General features: G+C 40.1%; 1 protein-coding gene across 1 annotated transcript in view; it reads left to right on the forward strand.

The window, feature by feature from the left end:
• ATE1 (arginyltransferase 1) overlaps nucleotides 1-22251 on the forward strand; it is a 119350-nt gene that overhangs the window by 24573 nt on the left and 72526 nt on the right.

Below are 22251 nucleotides of genomic sequence, written 5' to 3' on the forward strand. Positions count from 1 at the left end.
CAAGACATCATTCATTTATCAAGTTAAAATTTATTAGAAATGTTTGCTTGTCTTGCGGAACACTCGCAGAGCAAGTTCCTCGCAGTCCAAAATTTTACTGTATTTGCATATGAAACAAAGAAGTTTTGGGAAAATACCATCAGTGTCTCCTGCTCGTGGTCTCCCGGCTCCCTTTCTTTTTAAGGGTTGACTCTCAGGCACATGGTGGCAGAGATGAATACTGCCAGTTCAAGGTATGTTGTTCTCACGGCGAGTGATCGCAGCAAAAACGTGCATGTTTTAACTTATTTCAGTAAGAAGTCCTGAGGAAGGTGCTCATTGGCCCAACTTGAGACGCGTCCTTATCCCGGGATTAGTCACTGTGACTGGGGGATGGAGAACCGTGGTCATGTGTGGGATCACGTGCACACTGTACCCAAGAGCGGAGATGGAGGAGGGTCCTTATTTGAACACATGTTTAAAAGAGAGTGAAGGAATGTTTCCCAAAATAATGTTGGACGTTCCAAAATCCTGTCTGGTACTGAAGGTCCCTTTGGTGGCAGGCTTGTGCAGGAGGTTTTCTTCCAGAGTGGTGAGACTCGAGACAGAGCCAGCGAGGTATGCCGGACTTGAAATATGCACTGGTAGGAAGCGGACGGTGCGGGTACAGTAGACCCTTCGGAGGGAGAGCTGATGAGGATTTGGTGTTTGACTTGAAGGATGTTTGGGAGTTGGAAGTGGAGGAGAGGGACAAGTCCAGATTGATCTTTCAGGTTTCCGGCTTGCATGATTGGGTAGATCGTGGTGACCTTATCTGAGATCAGAAATACAAGAGGAAAAAGAATTTGTGCGCTTTGGGACAGAAAATGAGTTCCAGGGTGAGTTTGAGAAGCAACTAAATGTGGCAAGATACTAAGCAGAAATGAGCATCTGGCACTTACCATCTGGAGAGACTCCAAGGTGGTGTTCTGTGTTTAGACTTAAGGTGTGATCCAGGCTTTTAGAAAAAGGCTTTGTATTTTTTGAGTGGTAGATTATGCTTTCTCAATTTTGTTATATATTATGGGATAGCTCTAATGTATAATATAAGTGATGCATATTATAGGATAGTAACCCATACTCTGAAAGTCGTATATATTTAAGAAAGATGAACATGGCATTTAATTAAAATCCTTTTATAGTACATTTTAATTTGAGTCATTTAGATCTGTATTTCCTTTTGTATGCAGTTTTTGTACATTTTTAATTTACATTCACTGCCATTAGTAGTCTGAACTCTGGGTATGTGATTTGACCTGTGTTTAAATAGAAATATGTAATGGATTTCTTTATTATGGCCAGATAGTTTTGCCTTCACTATCTTGTAGGTCACATGCTTACAGCAAGTTTGTACTGGTGAAAATGTCTTTGACGGTATAGTACTTTTTGATTTCACACATAAACATGGTTTGATTAATACTATATTGGGTTTGATGAATCCTTTGACTTTGAGATCACCCATAGCATTTTATTTATCTGACACCTAACTGAATTCATGCAGAGTTTTCAGAGACCTATGAAATGGTATTTTTTTTTCTTATGAGCTGAACTGTCTGTTATCTCTCTGAATATAGTTTCTAAAGAATAACATGAAATAATATGTTGCAAGTCAAGACTTTGTACTGTACTTTTTTAAAAGTTTTTTTTTTGCCTTTTTTTTTCTTTTTAAAGTTTACCTGTTTGATAGAGGGAGAAAGAGAGAGAGAGCTGGTGAGCAAGCTGGGGAGGGGCAGAGAGAGCAGGAGAGAGAGAATCCCAAGCTGGCCTTGTGCTGTCAGTGCAGAGCCTGACGCAGGGCTCTGTCTCACGAACCATGAGATCATGACCTGAGCCAAAATCAAGAGTTGGACATGTAACCAACTGAGCTACCGAGGTGCCCCCCTGCACTGTGCTTTTTTTTTTTTTTTTAAATAACAGCTTCACTGAGATATAATTCACATACCATATAATATAATTTGCCCATTTAAAGCATATGATTTGGTGATTTTTAGTATGTTTATAGTTATGCAACCATCATCACTAACACCAGAACATTTCTTCATCCCAAAAGAAACCACATATCCATCAACAGTCACTCCTCACTTTTTCCTGAATGCCCCAGCTCTGGGCAACAACTCTCCCACTTTGTATCTCTGTAGTTACCTAATCCGGACATTTCATGTAAATGGAATTATACGGTATGCGGTCTCTTGTTGACAGGCATAATGTTTTCAGGGTTCGTCCATGTTGTAGCATGTATCAGCACTTCATTTTTTATGGCTGAATAATATTTCATTGTATGGATATACCACAGTTTTGTTTTCCTATCCATCGATGGACTTTTGGGTGGTTTTCATTTTTTGGCTTTTGTGAAAAATTCTGTGTACATTCATGTACAGGTTTTATGCGGGCATACTCATTTCACTTTGGAATATATGTAGGAGTGGATTTGAGTTACCATCTAGTATAATTTCCTTACTATATTACAGTTTTGTTCCCATCCACCTTCTTTATGATGTTGTTGTGAAACATATTACTTTCCTTTATGTCATAGTTCTAATAATATAATTATGCTTTTATACAGTTGGTTTAAAATCATTAGGAGGAGAAATAATACGCATTTATATAAAATATGAGAAGTCTCTGATGTCACTCCCTAGGGGGCTCAGCCTTGAGCAGTGCAGTCACGCTGGGATGCCAGTGGTCTTCCCAGTGTTCTGTTTCGTCTCTCACCCAGGTCTTTGATGTTTTGTGTCTTTTGGTATCACACCCAGCTCTTAGGCTCACTAATTGCTGGCTGACTGCGGTGTGGTTTTGCAGCAGTGTCCCAGGGCAAATGTTGCTTCCTTGTCTGCTTCAGTGAAATCTGGGCCCCTTTGCTGGGGCAGTTTTTGAGGCCAGTCTTTTACAGTTTGCTCTGACCCCAAAAGGGCCCTTCTTAGCAGTCTCTTCCTGTTTCTCTGTGATATATCATCTGAGCTTGTGGTTTAGCTTGTTGCCCTCATGAAATTACTAGCGCCCTCTTACTTGCTTATCACCAGAACCTCAACTTTTAAGAGTGCCCTTAGGCTTGAACTTTCCCATGCACTGTTCCAAATATAGTTATTTCCCTTGAGAATTGGTGAGGCATTCTCTGTTCATGTGGCCTCATTGCTCCACTGCTCTGCAGTTGGGGGCGAAAACGGTCCTTTCTCTTTGAGTGACACCCCTGTTTAGAAGCAGGGTGGTGGTCAGGAGCAGTATCTCTGGTCTCCTCTAGGTAAGATAATTAAATTCGGAGAAAATTAGTAGGGAATTTCAAGCCTGTGAACTGCCTTGAAGATGGTTCCATGTAAGGAGAGGGTCCCTGCTGCAGACTGTTTTCATCCTAGAAATTCTTACCTCACTTGGCAAAACCCTCGCTTATGGATGGAGAGTAAGCTCACCCTGTCAGTAGGTTGGCTGTCTCGAGAAACTGATCTGGACATAATACTTTGCTTCCCAAAAAAGCCAAGAGTGGCGTTTCATTTTGAAGGAACCGTTTCACTCATTCTAGAGCGCAGAAATTCCCCCTTGTACACGACTACAGTTTTCAGCCTGATTGCCTGGCCAGTGTTCCTGTGCTGGGATGCAGGAAGAGAAGCCAAAAAAGTTCTCTGAAAGTTTAAGTGTTCTCCCCGACTTGTTTTAGGGCCTCTATGCAGCAGCTCACTGTGGCGTGGTTTTGTTATATAATAGGTGAAACTAATTTACTTGTGTTCAAGAAAATACGTTTTTTTGCTCTTATGGTTGTAAAGCATTAAAGTAAATAAAAGTCAGCCTACTAGGAGACCTCAATCAACCATATCAGCGCATAAAATCCATTATCGGTAACCGTAAAATAATCATTTCAGCACCCCAGAAAAGTAGATTGTGTTTTTTCAGAGATTTGATGAGAAGTTAAATAGATATAGATTGATATATAGAAGAGCAAGTCAGCTCTCTTTAGAAACATCGTTAGAGAAGTAGCACGTAATTGTAGATAGCGAGATTGTAAAGGACTTGATGAATTCTTCCAGAAGGCTTTGCTTCCATTCCTGTTTTCAATCACTGAGGTAGATACCAGATTTTCCGAAAATAATATAATATATATAAAATAAAATGGGTGTATTTTGTGACCTATCTTTTGTATAGTACGGTATGAAACCGGCATTTATGAATCATTGTTTGTCAGAGTACCACTAATTCCAAATCCTATAAACATGGGATCTTAGCTGGAATTCTATTGATATCGTATTATAGAAACTACCATTATCTAATAGTATTTATTAAGTGCCACTGGTTCCTTAGAATAATTAAAATTGATCTCAACTCTTCTAAACTATTTGAAAAACAGACTGTACTCTTAGTCCCAGTGGTCTCTTCACATTTCTGAGGCATTGACTAAATTTTAAATTTTATTACGGACTTTCAAACAGAAAGGAAAATTGGAAGAATGGTATACCAACTGCCTGTATACTCATCACCTGGATTCAACAACAGTAATTTTTTCCATGTTTGCTTCTTCTCTTGTGTGTGTGAGAATCATTTTAACTTCCATTGTGTTCCATGACGTTTTACTCCTAGGTTCTTTAGCATGCATCTCTGAAAAATAAGATGCGCTTGTTCAAAATGCAACATCATTGTCACACATGGCAAAATTAACAATGATTTATTTACAAATGCCGTCTAATATCTGGTCCTGTATTCATTTACATTTTTCCAGTTTTTTAAACCTAAGCATCCAAGCTAGGTTTTTATATTATTTTTGTATTCTATTTTTTATTCCAGGACAGCTATCTTTTAAATATTTTTGGTGATACTGCTGGGTTTTTTGCCCAACTTTTTACTTTGAAATTGTGAAATTTATGAACAGAGATTGCAGTGAACACTCACACTGTGCACCAGGGCTCACGGTTAATAACTTTGTCAGATTTGCTTTATCTTTCTTCTTCTCCTTTTTCACGTGAACTGTTTGAGCATAAGCTGTGGCTACGATAACACTTCACCTGGAAATACTAAACATGCTCCTGCTGAGAATAAGTATATTCTCCTACATAACCATAATATTTATCATTCCTAAATTTTGTAACATCACAATCTATGTTTAATGTTCCAAGTTATGCCAAAAATACCTTTTATAGCTTCTTTTTTTAAATACAGGATCCAGTCAAGGTTCATGCATTTCATGAACTGTTGTGTCTACACTATGTTTATAAAGTGGCTGTTATTTCTTTAGTCTTTTTTGTTTTTTGTCTTTCTTATGACTGACATTTTTAAAGATCTTAGGCTAATTGTCTATAGAATGTCCTATATTCAGGATTTGAGTGTTTTCTAGTGATTAGATTCAGTTTAAGTGTTTTTAGGTGTAGGTGAGTGATGTGTACTTGAAAAAAACCTGTTTATTGGGGAATAACGTAGAATGGAAAAAAAAACGCATGTAAGTGTTCAGATAGATGAATTTTTGTGAATTGAACTTATTTGTGTAACAATTCTCCGATCAAGAAATTGACTACTCGCAGCCCCTCCTAAGTTTCCTTTCCCCCTTTTGCTGTTACTACCGATACACTCTTGACTTGTAAGACTTCTGATTCATTTTTGCCTGTTTTGAGCTTTATGTAAGTAGAGTCCTACACGTAGTCTTTTCGCTCGTGGTTTCTTTTGCTCAGCATTTTGTTGGTGCGATTCATCTGTGTTACTGTGTGTCGTAGGATGTCCAGGCTCATTGGATAGTGTTCTCCTTGTGAATATACCGTGGTTTACCATTTCTGCTGTTGATGGGAATTTGAGTAGTTCCCGGATCGGAGCTACCATGAATAGTGCTGCACATGGACATCCTTGTACGTGTCTTCTCGTGAACAGGGGCATGCTTCTGTTGGGTGTATACCCGGAACAGAGCAGCCATGTCCTAGGCTCTGCAGATGTTCAGCTTTCGGGTATCGCCGGTTTTCTCTCGAGGTTGTGCTGGTGTTTTTGCTCTGCAGCATTATACCTGGTGGCACACAATGTCAGGTTGTCCCTTATTTGTGATGCTAGGTCTGCTCGCTTGGTTGGATGAAAGCCATCAGATCTCTTTATCGCCGAGAGCCGTTTTCACCTTTGTAATTAGATCTTTCCATTGCAATGCACCTTATACCCTAAAGTAAGCTGTGGGGTGATGTTTTTTCAGATATTTTGAATAACCTCTTTCCCAACAGCGTATCAGCCAGTCGTTTTAATGTCCTTTGTTATTCCTTGCCTGAATCAGTTATAGGAAGGTAGGACAGGCTGCAGAATGGTGATTTATCAAATTGTATTACTTTCTTCCACATTTATGACCTTGAAACAGCATATTCACTGTGAAGAGGAATATTAATTCTCCATTCACCCCACCCACCATCTTTTTTCCTTATGACATCACTGTGGGCTTATGGATTTAAAATTTTTTTGGAATATTATAATTCTTTGCTATCATTTTTTAATGTTTAAATTGTCCCAAATTGGGCCACTAGGATTCCCCTTAAGCTCCTATGACCTTCTGTTGTGATCCCGTTAGTCAAGAGTTTCCTTTTTGTCTGGCACAACAAGATGTTCCAGACCAATGTTGTATTTTTTCCTTCCAGATTTGGAATCTGCCTTTTTCCCAAGGAACTCCAGTTCCTTTTAGCGGAGAATCGTACTGTTGTGCTTAGATCAGGGAGCCAGTTTTGTTCATTACTACGGTGGTACATGACAAGTCCAGGCCAGTTGTCTTACGTAATGCCCCACGTTCTGTATTTATCTGAATCTTTCTTCTTGGTCTAATTTAATTTATTCCTTTGTGGCCCCAATTTCCTGTAGACTGAAAATTAAGTCTAAATCTTGATTAGGTTCAGGTTAAACAGTTTTGGCATATGTACTTCATTAGGTGATTTTGCATACATCATTTGATGTCAGAAGATGCATAATGATGGGTTGTCTCGGAGTTGATGCTGCTGCTTTGGAACACCGTGTTAAGGTGGCGACCTCCAGATTTCTTTGTTGTAGACGAGCAAGTAATCTGTAGAGAGGTATTTCAGCACAGATGAATAAATACTTTTTCCTCAACAGCCTTTCATGTAATGGTGTTAATGTCCTTCAATGATCTTTGGATCAATCATTTCACTGTTTGTAGAATAGGGATTTTCTTTTCTTTTTTGTGGAATAGTTTTCCTTTTTCTTTGTTAATACGTGTATTAGTAGCCATTCTTTGTTAAAAAGGCTGGGGGGAGATTTTCCTAATCCACCGAGGTTAACCTATAGTTTCTCCTAAGAAAGCAAGGTAAATGCTGAATGCTTTCACCTTAGGTACAAATTTTAGAGAAAGGAGCTGGTGACAAATTAGTTTCTCTCCCTCTTTTTTTTTTTTTTTTTTTAATCACTGCAGAACTCCTGGATATTTTTTTATTCAGTACTTTATAATCACAGTCATTATTCTTTTTGATGCTAAACCTGTCCCAAGTTTGCTCAGGGCACACTCCCATCAGGATATCGCCTCTGTCCTTTTGATAGGCTCCTTTTAGTGTTGAGAGCCTTCCTGCTCTCTAGAACAGAAAGATACCCCAGTCTCATCTTACACATTTCCCAACCCAGTCTTTGAAACTGCCAGCCATTCTTCCAAGAAGCTGTGGTTCCTTTTAATGGAGATTGAATTTAGAGACCAAGAAGAATTGGGTAGCCTGAGTTTATGTTGATAGTTCCAATTCAAATTTAACATGTGGTGTTGTCTTAACTTCTCTGATTTTGTATTTGTTTCTGTTTTTTGTTTCTTGATTACATTAGCATATTTCTGAACTCGCTTTGTATTATGATATACCTAAAGTAGATTCAACATTACGGTATCAGTAGCCATTAATAAGTGAAGTTTATGATTCTTTTGTGATTCTTTTTTGGAACATCAGAAGTTCCATCAGAATACTGTGTTCAGAAATCACATGGAGTAATTTTCTTCTCTTACGTGGTTATGTTACCAGATTGACTTAACGTTCATTTATTTCTGTTGGCTTTGAATTTGAGGGTTTACTTCTTAATTGTAGTTTTTTAATAGGTGATACATTTATGTGAATCCAAAGTCAACCAAGGAGATCCACTTAGAGGAGCCTCCTTTCCACAGCTCCAGCCTGTTCCCTGCCCTGTGGTAATAACCATCTCGATTAGTATCTGTTAACATTCTTCTGGTGTTTTGTTTGGTTTTACAAAAATAAACAAATACATCTGCATAACCTTATTTTTCCTCGTTTCTTTCACTAAGAGAAACATCCTGTGTACACTTTTTGGCACCTTTCTTCTTTCCCTAGAAACCTATCCAAGCAAGGTCACAGCCCTAGCATATCATAGAGAACCCTAATTCTTTGTTATTTCAGTCCCATGCTGTTTGGAAAGGACGGGCCGTAGCTTATTGAAGCGGCCTTTTGCTACTGCACGTTGTTTGGATTATTTCTAATCTTGTACTGCCACCGGTAGTAACATTTTGTCATTGTGCGTGTGTAAAAGTATACTTTTGTGTAAAAGTATATTTTTATGGTTGATTTCACATGGTGCATCAAAGGGCAGAAGTTCATATAATGTTGCTAGATCTTGCCAAATTCCCCTCCCAGAGGTACTCAAGTTGGTGGGAGTGCCCTCGTCCACAGCATGCCCTGCAGAAAGTGGTAGCAAACTTTTGGTTTTTTGACAATGGGTGAGAAACCTATCCCTGATTAATTTTTAAATTATTAGGAAGACGTTAGAGGAAGTGTCTTATTTTGGTTAACTTCTTTAGAGAGAGTTGTGTTTTGTATTTCTGCTCTATACAATTAAAAAACAATTTTTTTAACGTTTATTATTGAGAGACAGAGTGAGACAGAGCATGAGCATGGGAGGGGCAGACAGAGGAGACAATTTGAGGCAGGCTCCAGGCTCTGAGCTGTCAGCACAGACCCCAGCAAGGGGCTTGAACCCACCAACTGCGAGATCGTGACCTGAGCCGAAGTCGGACGCCCAACCGACTGAGCCACCCAGGTGCCCCTGCTCTATACAATTTTGAGAAACAAGTGACAGACTGATGCCGATGGCAACAGGAAAAGGAAAGGGGGGGTGAGCATTTGAGGGGGTGACAGAAACGGCAGCACTGTGACCGTCCTGAAGTACTAGGAATGTTCTTTTTTTTTTTTTTTTTTCAACGTTTATTTATTTTTGGGACAGAGAGAGACAGAGCATGAACGGGGGAGGGGCAGAGAGAGAGGGAGACACAGAATCGGAAACAGGCTCCAGGCTCTGAGCCATCAGCCCAGAGCCTGACGTGGGGCTCGAACTCACAGACCGTGAGATCGTGACCTGGCTGAAGTCGGACGCTTAACCGACTGCGCCACCCAGGCGCCCCAGGAATGTTCTTAATGTAAATGATAAGGTGGAAAAATTGTCTTGCTAATAGACAGCATCTTGAATGACTCATAACATTTTTCTCAGTGAGAATATGAATCTGCTCTGTTAGATTTAGTGACTGAATCCAGCTTATTGCCTTAAGAAAATACTTATTTAAACACCTAGTCTAACTGGTCCATAAGAAATGTTCTGTTTGCAATAAACAGGTAGGCTTATCTTTTGCCCTTTTTCCCTCACCGTGGAATAAATGTGTGATTTTGTTGTGTATGTGTGTGCATCATCTCATAGTTGCATTTTTATGGGATTAAAGGAATTTTTATTTAAATTTTAAGAGAAATATTCCTATCGCTCCCTTTTTGGTAAGGTTGAGTCTTTTACCTGAGGTATAGTTAGGGAGGATAGAAAGTAAGCCTGGCTTGAGTGATTTGGGGGGGTTGGTCACATATTGGAGCAAACCCAGTGTCCAGCACAAAGGGTCTTCTGGTGGCATCATTATCGTTCACCTCTCTTCATTGCCTACGATCCCTGGGGCTGTGGTAACGGATTGGGGAGCTGCTGTGTGACTCCTCTGACTTTATTCTCCTTCCATGATATTGACTAGAACCCTTCCTGAACTGTTTTTTTTTTCCCTTTGGCTTCATGGTTTGCAAGTGGACCCCTACCTGCTTTTAATAAGGTCCTGTTAGAGATCTGTATTCCAAAAATATTTCCTTTTGTGAGCACGCCATTCTCTATATGATTAAACAGAGGTAGGTTCTCAGGCTTCGTGGGCCCCGCTGTTCCACATTTTCATTCTCCCTCCTATGTTACACATTCACAAATTAGTAACAAGAAAGTACAGGGGAGGGTGAAAATGGTTTGTCACCTGTCAGGTGTCTTTGTCAGCACTAGAGCCACCCCTTTGGCACAGATTACACAGCACATAATCTTTGCTGCTGTTCAGATTGTTTAAATCTGAATCCATGGATGAAACTAATGGATATGTTCTGTTAGGCTGCAAGTACTCCATTTAATAACATCAGAAGAGTTTTTTTTCTATTTGGTTGTAGATAATCATGACATTCACAGTGTTACCATTTGTTGTTTTTTAAGCAAAACAATATTTATTGTTAAATTTATTTATTTTAGAAAGTTTATTTTGAGGGACAGCGTGCACAGTTGCACACAAGCAAGGGAGGGGCAGAGAGAGAGGGAGGGAGAATCCCAAGCAGTGCAGAGCCCAGTCGTGGGGTTGATCTCACGAATCATGAGATCATGACCTGAGCAGAAACCAAGAGTCGGATGCTTAACCAACTGAGCCACCCAGGTGCCCCTTAAGGGTATCTTTACAAGATTTAAAAAAAGATTAATAAACTTTATTATTCTGTTCTTGGAGTTTTAGTTTAAAAGGCTTTTTTTTTTTTTTTTTTTTTTTTTGGAAAGAAGTTCACATATTACTTGAAAGTCCTATCTCCTAGGATTAGTAACTAAATCTGAGTATTTTTAATTAAAAAAAACTTTAAAATCGGGGTGCCTGGGTGGCTTAGTCCGTTAAGCGACCGTCTCTCGTTTTCAGCTCAGGTCATGATCTCACGTTTTGTGGGATCGAGCCCTGCATCGGGTTCTGTGCTGGCAGCCTGGAGCCTGCTTGGGATTCTCTCTCTCCCTCTTTCTCATTCCCTTCCCCACTTGCTCTCTGTCTCAAAATAAATAAATAAAATTAAGTTAAAAAGAATAAAGACTTTAAAGTTGAAAATCTCAAGCGTTTGTAGGTTAAAGATAGTATAGGGAACCCCTGTGTGCTCATCTCTGAACTTCAGCATTGTCAACCCAGCCTTCCTTCCCCTTGCCACTTGTTGTTTGTTGGGTTTTCCAGAAACAGGCCCCTGAAACTGTGCCCTTTTACCTGTAAATAATTTTTTTGTTGGCTGATTCCATCAGATCTTGTATTAATTTAAAACTTAACACTACTGTGCTTTCTCAGGAAGTTTTCTAAATTATTAGTTCACAGAACTTCCTAAGAGAGTCTCGAACGTAAGGAGTCCTCTTCTGAAGAATACTTGTCTTGGGGAAAGTTATCTTGCATTCAGGCATATAGGATTTGACAGAATGGTGAAGAAAAGGGGAGACGGTTGCTGTAAGTCCATTGTGACCGGAAGTGGTAGACTCCTGGGTTGTTTTCTCACTCCCGACACTAGGTGGTGCTCCAGCTCTAGAACAGGCGCGCACCTCCACCCTGGCTCTGCTCTGCCCCCAGCACCCTGTGTAAGCTGTGTGTTCACAGCCCGTGAAGTCTGGATAAATGCTTTTCTTCTGCTGTTTGTTAGAGGTAATTTGCATTGAGGCATTGAATATGATCTTTATAAATGAGTCTTTGCTTCTTAAAGGTTTAAATATTTTCTGGAACTTAAAGAAGCTTATGTTCTTTAGCTTCATTTTTATCTTAATAGTCTTACTCTACATATGTGAAAACAATAACTTAGATTTACAAAAGTATTCGTTGTATCAGACTGACATTTTTCTTCAGTTATGTAGAGAAATCAGGCAATTGTGTATAGGCATGTACTATTTGATAAATATCTAGCTCATATAATTAACAGAGTTTGTATGATGGCACGTTCTCAGCATGTTGAAATATTTTTTTTATTTACTTTTAAGGCCAGGGATAACGTACTTGACTGAAGTAGGTAGCTTTGACAATCATTTGTACAATTCAGTCAAAAAAGCCTCTTCTCCTGAACAGCCCCTGAGCCAAGGGACTTTTGTATTGTAGTATGTCTTAAGGTGTGTTGTGAGACATTTGTCACTGGTAGTAGTTAAGTTACTAAAGCATTATTTAAAAATTTTTGTTTTTGAGAGAGCAAGAGAGCGTGGGTGAGCAAGCATGCACACATGGGGGAGGGGCGGAAAGAGAGGGATACAGACTCTGATGAGGCTCCAGGCCCTGAGCTGTCAGCACAGAGCCGGACGCGGGGTTTGAATCCATGAACTGCGAGATATGACCTGAGCCAAAGTTGGATGCTTAACTGACTGAGCCACCCAGGCACTCCAGTTACTGAAGCTTTTGAGTCACTTACCTAAATATATTAGAGCAGAGGCAAGATAGTATCCCCAGCATAATGTTAATTTGGGGGGAGGTGCAAAGGTGGAGTTACAGCTATGAGAACATTTTCCTTAACGTTTCCTTTGTCAGCAGTTTCTAAAACTTGTCTCAGATCATAAGATCACAGCATTCTACGATATTAGACATGAAAGGATCTTAGCCATTGTGTAAATTTCTTATTTAGAGAGTTAAAGTAGGTTGTCCAAGATAAGGTGATGGTTAGTGGCAGAACGATGTCTGTAAATTTCCGTGTTATTTACGCTAGACCTCGGTGCTCAAGTCCAGAAAGGTGAAAGCAGGCCTCAATAATTAAGACAGGATAACTGACATTAGTGAATGAAATCTTCAGCATTAGCAGATTCTCCAGTAATTGGAATCTTTTTGTTGCTAAGGCTTTATGTAGTCTACTCGTTTAAAATGACCGTTTTCCCCAAGTGTATGGTGTTCCCTGTCTTCTCACACAGGGTGCTGTGCAGGACTTGACTGCTGCTGATGGCTCTCCTGGTGCCTCGGGAGCACTCTATCCTTGCTGGATTCTTCTGTGACACGTGCCCTCGGATGACTGGTTTTTCTGCCAAAGTGTTTCTCTGTTTTAATCTTTTTTCCTTTATTTTCTTGCTGTCAGTCCTGAACTGTAGTAGCTTGTCTGGTTTCAGCATTCTTTTCCTCTCTAATCTGTGGCTTCTTAGTGTTTCCCTTAAAATATGTATTGAGCACTTAACTGTGTGCCATGTACTCTTCGTGAGGCACTCAGCACAGTTGGCAGATGAGTGAGTAAGTCATGTAAAGATTCCTTGCTCTTGTGGAGCTCACGGTCAGGGGTGGGAGGAGGTGGTCAGAAATGGTCATTTAAACAGTAAGCATCAGAAATTAGTAAATTATGTAGTAGGTTAGCAGGGGAGGAGCGTTAAGGAAAAGCAGAGTGGGTATAAAGGAGGAGTAGAAATACTAATCATTGGCTCGGAAACTGGATTGCCAGGTGTATTGTTACTAAGGTAGTTGTGAGGAGGAAGACGGGAAAAGGCACTTCAGGGATTTTTCTGTGGGTTGTGGACATAAGAATGTTGTTTGCCATCCTCACTTTGACCTTTCCTGCTCTCTTCTGGGGGTTTTGTCTTAAGTGTCAGTATCTGAAATTCTGGAGTGGCATGATAATGGCCTGCCGGGTATGTAACAGCTATCCTAGTTAACATAAACATGCCCACGTTGTTTCCTGAAAGCTGAGGGATGCAGCAGTGAAATGGAATGGTGGGTGTCAGATGGCGTGTTTCGCATCAAATGTACGTTGATTCTTGATTAACCTGACGCTGCATTCCTGCTTTCAATCTTACCTGTGTCTGTGTGGCTTTGGGCCAGTTTTCTGATGGCTCCGCTTTATTCGGTTCAGGTTCCTCATTTGTAAACATGGGGGGAAACAGTGCAGAGGAGTTTGTCATGAGGATTAAATAGAGGTGAAGGTGCTCGGCCAAAGAGTCATTGACTACACCCCAGTTGCTAGAATGCAGGTGATAAACGGCTAGGACTCATCAGAGACACTGAGGTCATGGGCAAGTAAGGGACACTGTTGGCCCATCCCACCGGCATTTGCAAATGAAGTTCTGTTTTTCTTTGTTTCGTTTTTCCATTGTAATTCAAATATTTGTTCAAATGAAAAGATCACATACGTTTGAAATTTTATGTTTCATTAGAATTAGTTCAAAGGAAAATAATATTCAAAACCAGTAGTCTTTTAAAGCCTGTTATACCACATAAAACTTATAAAAGGTATTACTTGGTGAAGATTTATACGTATGGTTTTGTTTGTTTGTTTTACCATTTATTCAGTTTTTAGAGAGAGAGAGACAGAGCATGAGCAGGGGAGGGGCAGAGAGAGAGGGAGACACAGAATCTGAAGCAGGCTCCAGGCTCTGAGCTGTCAGCACAGAGCCTGATGCGGGGCTCGAACTCATGAGCTTTGAGATCATGACCTGAGCCGAAGTCAGACACTTAACCGACTGAGCCACCCAGGTGCCCCTAAACATTTATTTCTTTTTTTTTTTTTTTTTTTAAATACGTACCTATTTTATTTTTTTTTTCAACGTTTAGTTATTTTTGGGACAGAGAGAGACAGAGCATGAACGGGGGAGGGGCAGAGAGAGAGGGAGACACAGAATCGGAAACAGGCTCCAGGCTCTGAGCCATCAGCCCAGAGCCTGACGCGGGGCTCGAACTCCCGGACCGCGAGATCGTGACCTGGCTGAAGTCGGACGCTTAACCGACTGCGCCACCCAGGCGCCCCTAAACATTTATTTCTGAATTGCTTTACTTACAAGGGGAGAAAAAGGAACTGTGGATGTTTCTGTGTTGTTGTTTTTTTTCCACTTGTAATAGAGCGTCCTGCCTATTCTTAGAGTATATCTCTCTCCTTCTGAAAAATTAGCTCATTATTCTGTTGTAATGTGTAGCATACTTTGTGCTGTTACACCTACTTCTAAAAATCGGGTGCCAGAACCCGAAGAAACACGCAGGGCTCAGCAGAGCGTCTGGCACCGAGTAGGGGCCCAGGGAGCATGCGCTGCAGGAGTGAGCAGCCCAGTGGCTTGTTCTTGAGAAACAGCTGGAGAGGGAGCTCACCTCTTGCCAAATGGAAAACTACTCAGAAGGAAAATCGTGTTCTTGAAACTCGTGACGTGAAGCAAAAGGAGAATTCAAATGATGTCAAAAGCCCTTGACAGTTGTCCTTCTGTAATAAGTAAAAGCTGTTTTGGATTTCCTGAAAGAGAGTGTTGAGAAATCTGCCTACAATGAGTTAAGCACGTGTTAGTGAGTGCAAAGCTCAGGTGATAGGAATAATCTTGTCGTGAGCACAATTTGTCTTTAGCTCTTGTATGTTAGCTCTGCTTTTTCCATTAAATCTGCGGAACCTCAAGTTTTATGACCTCCTGGTAATGACCTAACAAGCGAACAATACCGCCTATTGATAACTAGTCTAAACAAGGAGAGTTTGTGTTTTTGCTATGGTAATTCATTTGATATGCCAAATAATTTTAGGCAACTGCTTGCACGACTAAAAAGTAGTTGACTTTATTTTAGTCAGTAGTTGTAAAAGTAAAAAGTATGTATTCTATACCTATTTATCCAGAGCATAATTCTGCCTTTAAGGGAAATAGGGGAGATATATTTGTATAGGTCTGTAAATATTGGTGTGTGTGTGTGTGTGTGTATTTGTGTATATATGTTTTTTTATTTAAAAAAATTTTTTTTTTCAACGTTTATTTATTTTTGGGACAGAGAGAGACAGAGCATGAACGGGGGAGGGGCAGAGAGAGAGGGAGACACAGAATCGGAAACAGGCTCCAGGCTCTGAGCCATCAGCCCAGAGCCCGACGCGGGGCTCGAACTCACGGACCGCGAGATCGTGACCTGGCTGAAGTCGGACGCTTAACCGACTGCGCCACCCAGGCGCCCCTGTTTTTATAACAGTCATTCTAGAAATTGGTCAAAAGTTTATACTTACCATGGCTCCATGTTCGTTTCTTCTGGGCTGTGGAGAAGTGTGATTTTTCTATTCAGTCATATAAACATTTAATTCTTAGCATGTTCCAGTCACTGTGGTAGGTTCTGGGGATGCAGAGGTGAATAAGACATGGTCCTTTGTTCATTTTAGCTTAAATAAAATGAATTTAAAAATTCTTTTAAAGACATCTTTTCATAAGTTTGCATTAATATCATAATGTTAAAATACTAATGATAAAAATTATTGGAAATATATGTACCTAGTGTGATGTGGAGACACTGGATCTTGTGTGAAATAAGTGATTTGATAAGTGTGTAAGTAGTACCTATAACCATTATTAATATGTTAGTAAAATTAAGTATTAGCTTTTAATAATTAAATCATACTTAAATACTTACAAATAAACATACTTATAAATAAAAATGAATACTTAAATGATAAATTAGTGATAATATATTCTATTTCTTAGTATCTTGACCAGAGGGCTTTTATTTTGTTACTTTAAAGTTTTATTGTTTTTATTTTTAACAATTTTTAATGTTTATTTATTTTTGAGTGACAGAGAGAGACAGAGCACGAGTGGAGGAGGGGCAGAGAGAGAAGGAGATCCAGAATCTGACGCAGGCTCCAGGCTCTGAGCATTCAGCACAGAGCCTGATGTGGGGCTCGAACTCACGGACTGTGAGATCATGACCTGAGCTGAAGTCAGATGCTTAACCAACTGAGCCATCCAGATGCCCCTGTTTTTATTTAGAGTGAGAGTGAGAGAGAGAGTGAGAGAGAGAGAATGAGAGTGAGTGAGAGTGTGTGCTTGCACGGCTGAGGGGCAGAGAGAGGGAGGGATAGAGAGAGAATCCCAAACAGGCTCCGTGCTGTCAGCACAGAGCCTGATGTGGGGCTTGATCCCAAGAACTGTGAGATCATGACCTGAGCTGATACCAAGAGCCGGACGGACACTTAACCAACTGAGCCACCTAGGCAACCCTAATCAGAGGGCTTTTAAAATAAATTTTGTTTTGATTATTGTTTCCTGCTGATTTTTATTTCTAGGTTTTGTATTTTCTGCTTATCCCTAATTCTTACACAGATTTTTGGAAGACACCCAGTTTTTTAAGGGCAATTTGAATTCTTTTACCCAACTTAGTGGCATTTAAAATGATCCCTGGTTTTGCCTTCAGTCTCTTGAGTGGTTGTTCCTCAAAGATACTTACTGGAGGGGCTCAGTCGGTTAAGCGTCCAGCTCTTGATTTTGGGTCAGGTCATGATCCCAGGGTCATGGGATTGAGCCCCATGTTGGGCTCTGTGCTGGGCAGGGAGACTGCTTGGGATTCTCTCTCTCCCTCTGCCCCTCCCCTGCTTGCACTCTGTCTCTCTAAAAATAAACTTAAAAAAAGAAAAAATCTTACTGGAAGTTTCCCTGCAGGAAATTAAAGGTGTTCCTGGAGGACACTGGCCCTCCTGAGAAGATCAAATGACAAGGGCACAGGTGGTTTCTTCAGTGATAGCAGTTCTTGGTTACTGGTGACTGCTTCTCTCTGGTTGTGGCATCTCACCTTGACCAGATGTGATCCAATTCTACAAAGTAGCCAGAGGCCATGAAGAAACATAGGGGAGAGAGGAAAGAACGTGAATATTCATTTATTCGTTTATGAATTAAGTCATGAATGAATGAATGCACGTAGTCATTTAAGCAGCAAATATTGAGTTCCTACTTTGTGCCAGGCATTATTTTAGACTCTAGGGATGCAACATAGTGAACAAGACAGAAAATTTCTTACCCTCGGATTATACGCTAGTGAGAAAGATAAAAAGTATAGTGTCAGGGTAATATGTGCTGACAGTTAATGAAGAAGAGGGGAGGGATAGAGTTGGTGATGGTGACAGTTACCTAAGGCAATGGGGAAGGGGCTCTGAGGGGAGGGGCTCCTTGGCAGACGCCTGGATAAAGAGCATGCACCTGTGTATTTTGTCAGGTGGTATGTTTCAATCCACAGGAGAGGCGGGACATGCTCACACGGGGTCAGGGACACTGGTGAGGCTGGGGAACAGAGCATGGGATGTCCTCCTCATTTATGTTACTTGTGAATGTATTTTTTTCTTTTTTTTCTTTTTTTTTTTTAAGTTTATTTTGAGAGAGAGAAAGTGAGCACAAGTCGGGGAGGGGCAGGGAGCAGGAGAGAGAGAATCCCAAGCAGGCTGCAAGCTGTCAGCAAGGAGACCGACCTGGGACTCGACCCTGTGACCTTGAGATCAGGGCCTGAACCCAAATCAAGAGTTGGACCTTTTTTTTTTTTTTAAGTTTTTTTGAATGTTTATTTTTGAAGGAGAGAGAGAGAGAGAGAGAGACAGAGTAGTACTTTGTATGAGTACTCTACATGAGTAGTTATAAGCAAGTAGTTACAAGCAAAGCAATTCTACTTTGACAAATAGGTATAACTCACTGATGTTCTTCAGTTTAGGAAAAAAACTGGCTTATCTTGTAAAAATTGCTGTTTAGTGTTCCTTTTTTGTTAAAATATAGGAATTTAACATGGTTCCTGATGAAACAGGAAAGGCACTTGAGGAACATAGTAGCTTAAATTCTTACGTGTTGAATGTTTTATGTTACGAAGATCAATAGATGATTATCGTTGTACGGGAATATTTTGACAAAACCGGTAGTGGACGTTCTTCGCTCCCTTTGTTTCCTACCCTGCTGCCCCCACCCCGTCCACCAGCATAACTGGCAGGGTTAACAGCAAGGCTTGGGAAAAGAAAGAACTTGCTAATCATAACTGACAGGAAGTTAAACTACAATTTTGTGTGCTTGGAAAACTGTTGAGAAAATTTTGGTAAGCATTAAGTGCTTCTCTGGAAGGAATGATGTGTTACCACACAGCTACCGATGTGGCTGGAAGTGGTGAGAACACTTGGAAGAGAAGCAAGGTCAGTAAGTAGCTGTGGAACATGAGAACTGTTCTGGGTCTATCCTTTTCCCTTTTTTAGAGGCCTGAGAGATTTTTGAAATAGTACTGAGGCTCTTTATGCATGGATGCTAAATACAGAACATAATCCTTATTTAAAAAAAAAAAAATGCAAGAGTAGACAGAATCACTGACGATTAAAATTTTTGTGAATTTTAGCAAGTGAGTCCCAAGTAATAATGTTATTAATGTTGTTATGGGAAATCTTACCTGTTTCCGTTTGAAAAGCCAAATATCAGGCTGATTGTTCTGTTTCCAGCTATATTAAATCAACATTTCTTAGAAGTGGTCTTTAAAATAGACACGTAAAGGGGCGCCTGGGTGGCGCAGTCGGTTAAGCGTCCGACTTCACCAGGTCACGATCTCGCGGTCCGTGAGTTCGAGCCCCGCGTCAGGCTCTGGGCTGATGGCTCGGAGCCTGGAGCCTGTTTCCGATTCTGTGTCTCCCTCTCTCTCTGCCCCTCCCCCGTTCATGCTCTGTCTCTCTCTGTCCCAAAAATAAATAAAAACGTTGAAAAAAAAAATTTAAAAAAAAAAAAAATAAATAAATAAAATAGACACGTAGGAAGACAAAGACTATGGCTATATTTACCTCCAGTTTCTAGAATGATGAAGTACGTTCCTGTCTGTAAAGTCAGATATTTTATAAACATAGTAAATTCTTTATTTTCTCAACATTTTGCCTAAATATCTGAAATAGGATCTTTCCTTAAACTTACTAGCTAACTGTGCCCATAACATAATATTTTTAAAATAGCCACATTAGTATAACCGTGTTAGAAGAGTGGTATTACTGTGGATTGTTGACGGTGGCCATAATCTTTGTTGTTGTTGTGACAGTAGCACCGAGCCATTTTCGTACTGATCAGACACTGTGATGGGATTTGTTAGAAGGCCTCTGTTTCTAGATAACATGTATCTACTTCTGTTGTCAGGTACAGTGTGTGTACGAAACAGATTTTGCAGTTATATTTGCTCTTTTTATAGTTCCTTTTCAGAGTATTACCATTTGTCTTGAATGTCATGTGTAATTTCACAATGAAAGAATTTACTAATTAAATGAAGGGCCCTGGCGGTGGGTTTTCTGGGGCACTAATCAAGAAGCAGTATTTTTGGACCTTTCTCATGTCCTTTGAATAGGAGAGTGTGTGCCTTGTGATTTCTTATTCTGTTTTTACTGCTTTGGGAATTCAGAACTTTTACTTATTAGTACTTCATGTTTTGGCAGCTTCCAACAGGGTGAGAAATTTTAGGTCTGTTTTGAAAAAGCTGTGACAGGAATATTATATACACCTGTGACAAAGATGTATGTAAGTTATTGGAACGGCAAGGAGACCTTAGTTTTCTTGGAGAGTAATTTATATGTTTCTGTTTATTGTTATTTAAAGTAACCTCCATCCTAACTGATACATCACTTGCTTCCGAAACAGAACTACTCCTAAGTTCTAAAGTTTAATGTGTAACTGTAGTTAGCACGCACATGGTGGAGAAAAAGCACAGACACTGTGAAACAGCACATTTCTCATTCTGAAATACACATTCGCCGAACCTCATTTTTCTCCACTGTTGCAACTAGCTGGCCTTTCAGTTACCACTTTTTACTCCTAGGAGGAAGGGTAGGAGGGCTTGTCTCTTGTTGGGCGACTGTGAAAAGAATCTGAGACCACAAGGTTGCACTTCACATTTCAAAAGAATTAATTTGTTTCCTACCAGCATTATGAAAACTTAGAATTTTGGTATATCTTAGGGGCACCTGGGTGGCTCAGTGGTAGAGTTTGTGACTTTGATCTCGGGGTCATGAGTTCAGACCCCACATTGGGCATAGAGCTTACTCAGAAAAAATAAAGTTGTGGTATATCTTGCACTTTCAGAAAGTTCTCTTTTTTTTTTTAATTTTAATTTTAATTTTTTTATTTTTTTATTTTTTTTCAATGTATGAAGTTTATTGTCAAATTGGTTTCCATACAACACCTAGTGCTCATCCCCAAAGGTGCCCTCCTCAATCAATACCCATCACCCACCCTCCCCTCCCTCCCACCCCCCATCAACCCTCAGTAGAAAGTTCTCTTAACAGTTAATATCTAATTGCATATTGGTATTTAAATTAAGAAAATACTTAAGTACACCCTGTCACCTAGGGCCTGGATGATACTAGTTAATTACATGGCTTTGGTGTGCGTTGGTCGCATTTTACAAATGTAGTTGCTTTAGTTTTGTGGGGAGGAAGCGTCTGATAGTACTTTTTTAAACTTTATTATAGAAAAATGGAAATATTCACAAAGTAGGAGTCGTATAAGGAATCTGCATATATTCATTTCCAGTCCTTACCGGTTTAATATAATGGCCAGTCTTGTTTTATCTGTACGCTTCCCTACAGTAGTTTCCTCCGACCCCCAGTGATTTTGAAGGAAATCCCAGACATCATGTAATTTCATTGAGAAATATTTCAGTGTGTATCTCTAAAGGAGAATCAAATTATCTGTATTCCCTATGAGTACTAGCTAGCTTTGTTGTGGAGAGGAAGTTCAAGAGTGCTTGGAAAGGGGCCTGCTATTGCATTTTATTGTGGTTATTTTGCATTTAGAAAGATCAAGAGTTTATACTACTTGGGCATTTTATTATTACAGTAACTCTCAAGTAACTCTCAGAGGATTTGAAATGTTGATTTTATAAATAATATCTAAAAAACATTATGAATTACCATCATGAATATGTATGAAGTTGTGTGACAGTCCTCATTTCTGAGCTGACCAGCAGCTTGCTTTGTGGTCTGTCCGTGGCTCCCCGCTGCCCCTCCAAGATTTTTGTTTCTTTCTTTAAATGCTGAGAACCAGCAAGTGTATAACGCTTAGCATGTTTCACATTTGAGCTGAAGTTCCGTAAGCCTCCCTGTGTCAAAGAAAGCGACAGCAGAGAGACCAACGGTGCACGTGGGCTGCACAAGAGAAGGGAAGACAGGAGGGGGTATCACGGCAGCCAGGCCCCCGGGTGGGGGTGACTCCCCTTCTTTCCCTCTTGCTCACCCAGCCTCCTCTCCTGGTCTTGACTTGTTAGTTTTTTCTTGGTTCCCCTTTAGTGGCTGTCTTTTCCTTCTCTCAGCCTTGACTTAATTTTGCCAGTGGCATTCATCATCAGGAAGGTTGCTCATCCCTCCCTTGGAAGGGTTGTAAGATGAAACTTTAAAAAATGAAAGCTTTTAGGACTCATTTGTTGTGCTTTAATTTGGCTTCTGTACAGGTTTTTAAAAATGTTTACTTTAATGCAGGTAGCTCAGTACCAGCTATGGGCAGATTGAACTTTTTTCTACCTGTGGATGAGTTACACAATGTATTAAAACCGTTAATTTTAGAGACTTT

The sequence above is a fragment of the Lynx canadensis genome, chromosome D2 (assembly GCF_007474595.2).
Source record: "Lynx canadensis isolate LIC74 chromosome D2, mLynCan4.pri.v2, whole genome shotgun sequence".
Classification (NCBI taxonomy): Eukaryota; Metazoa; Chordata; class Mammalia; order Carnivora; family Felidae; genus Lynx; species Lynx canadensis.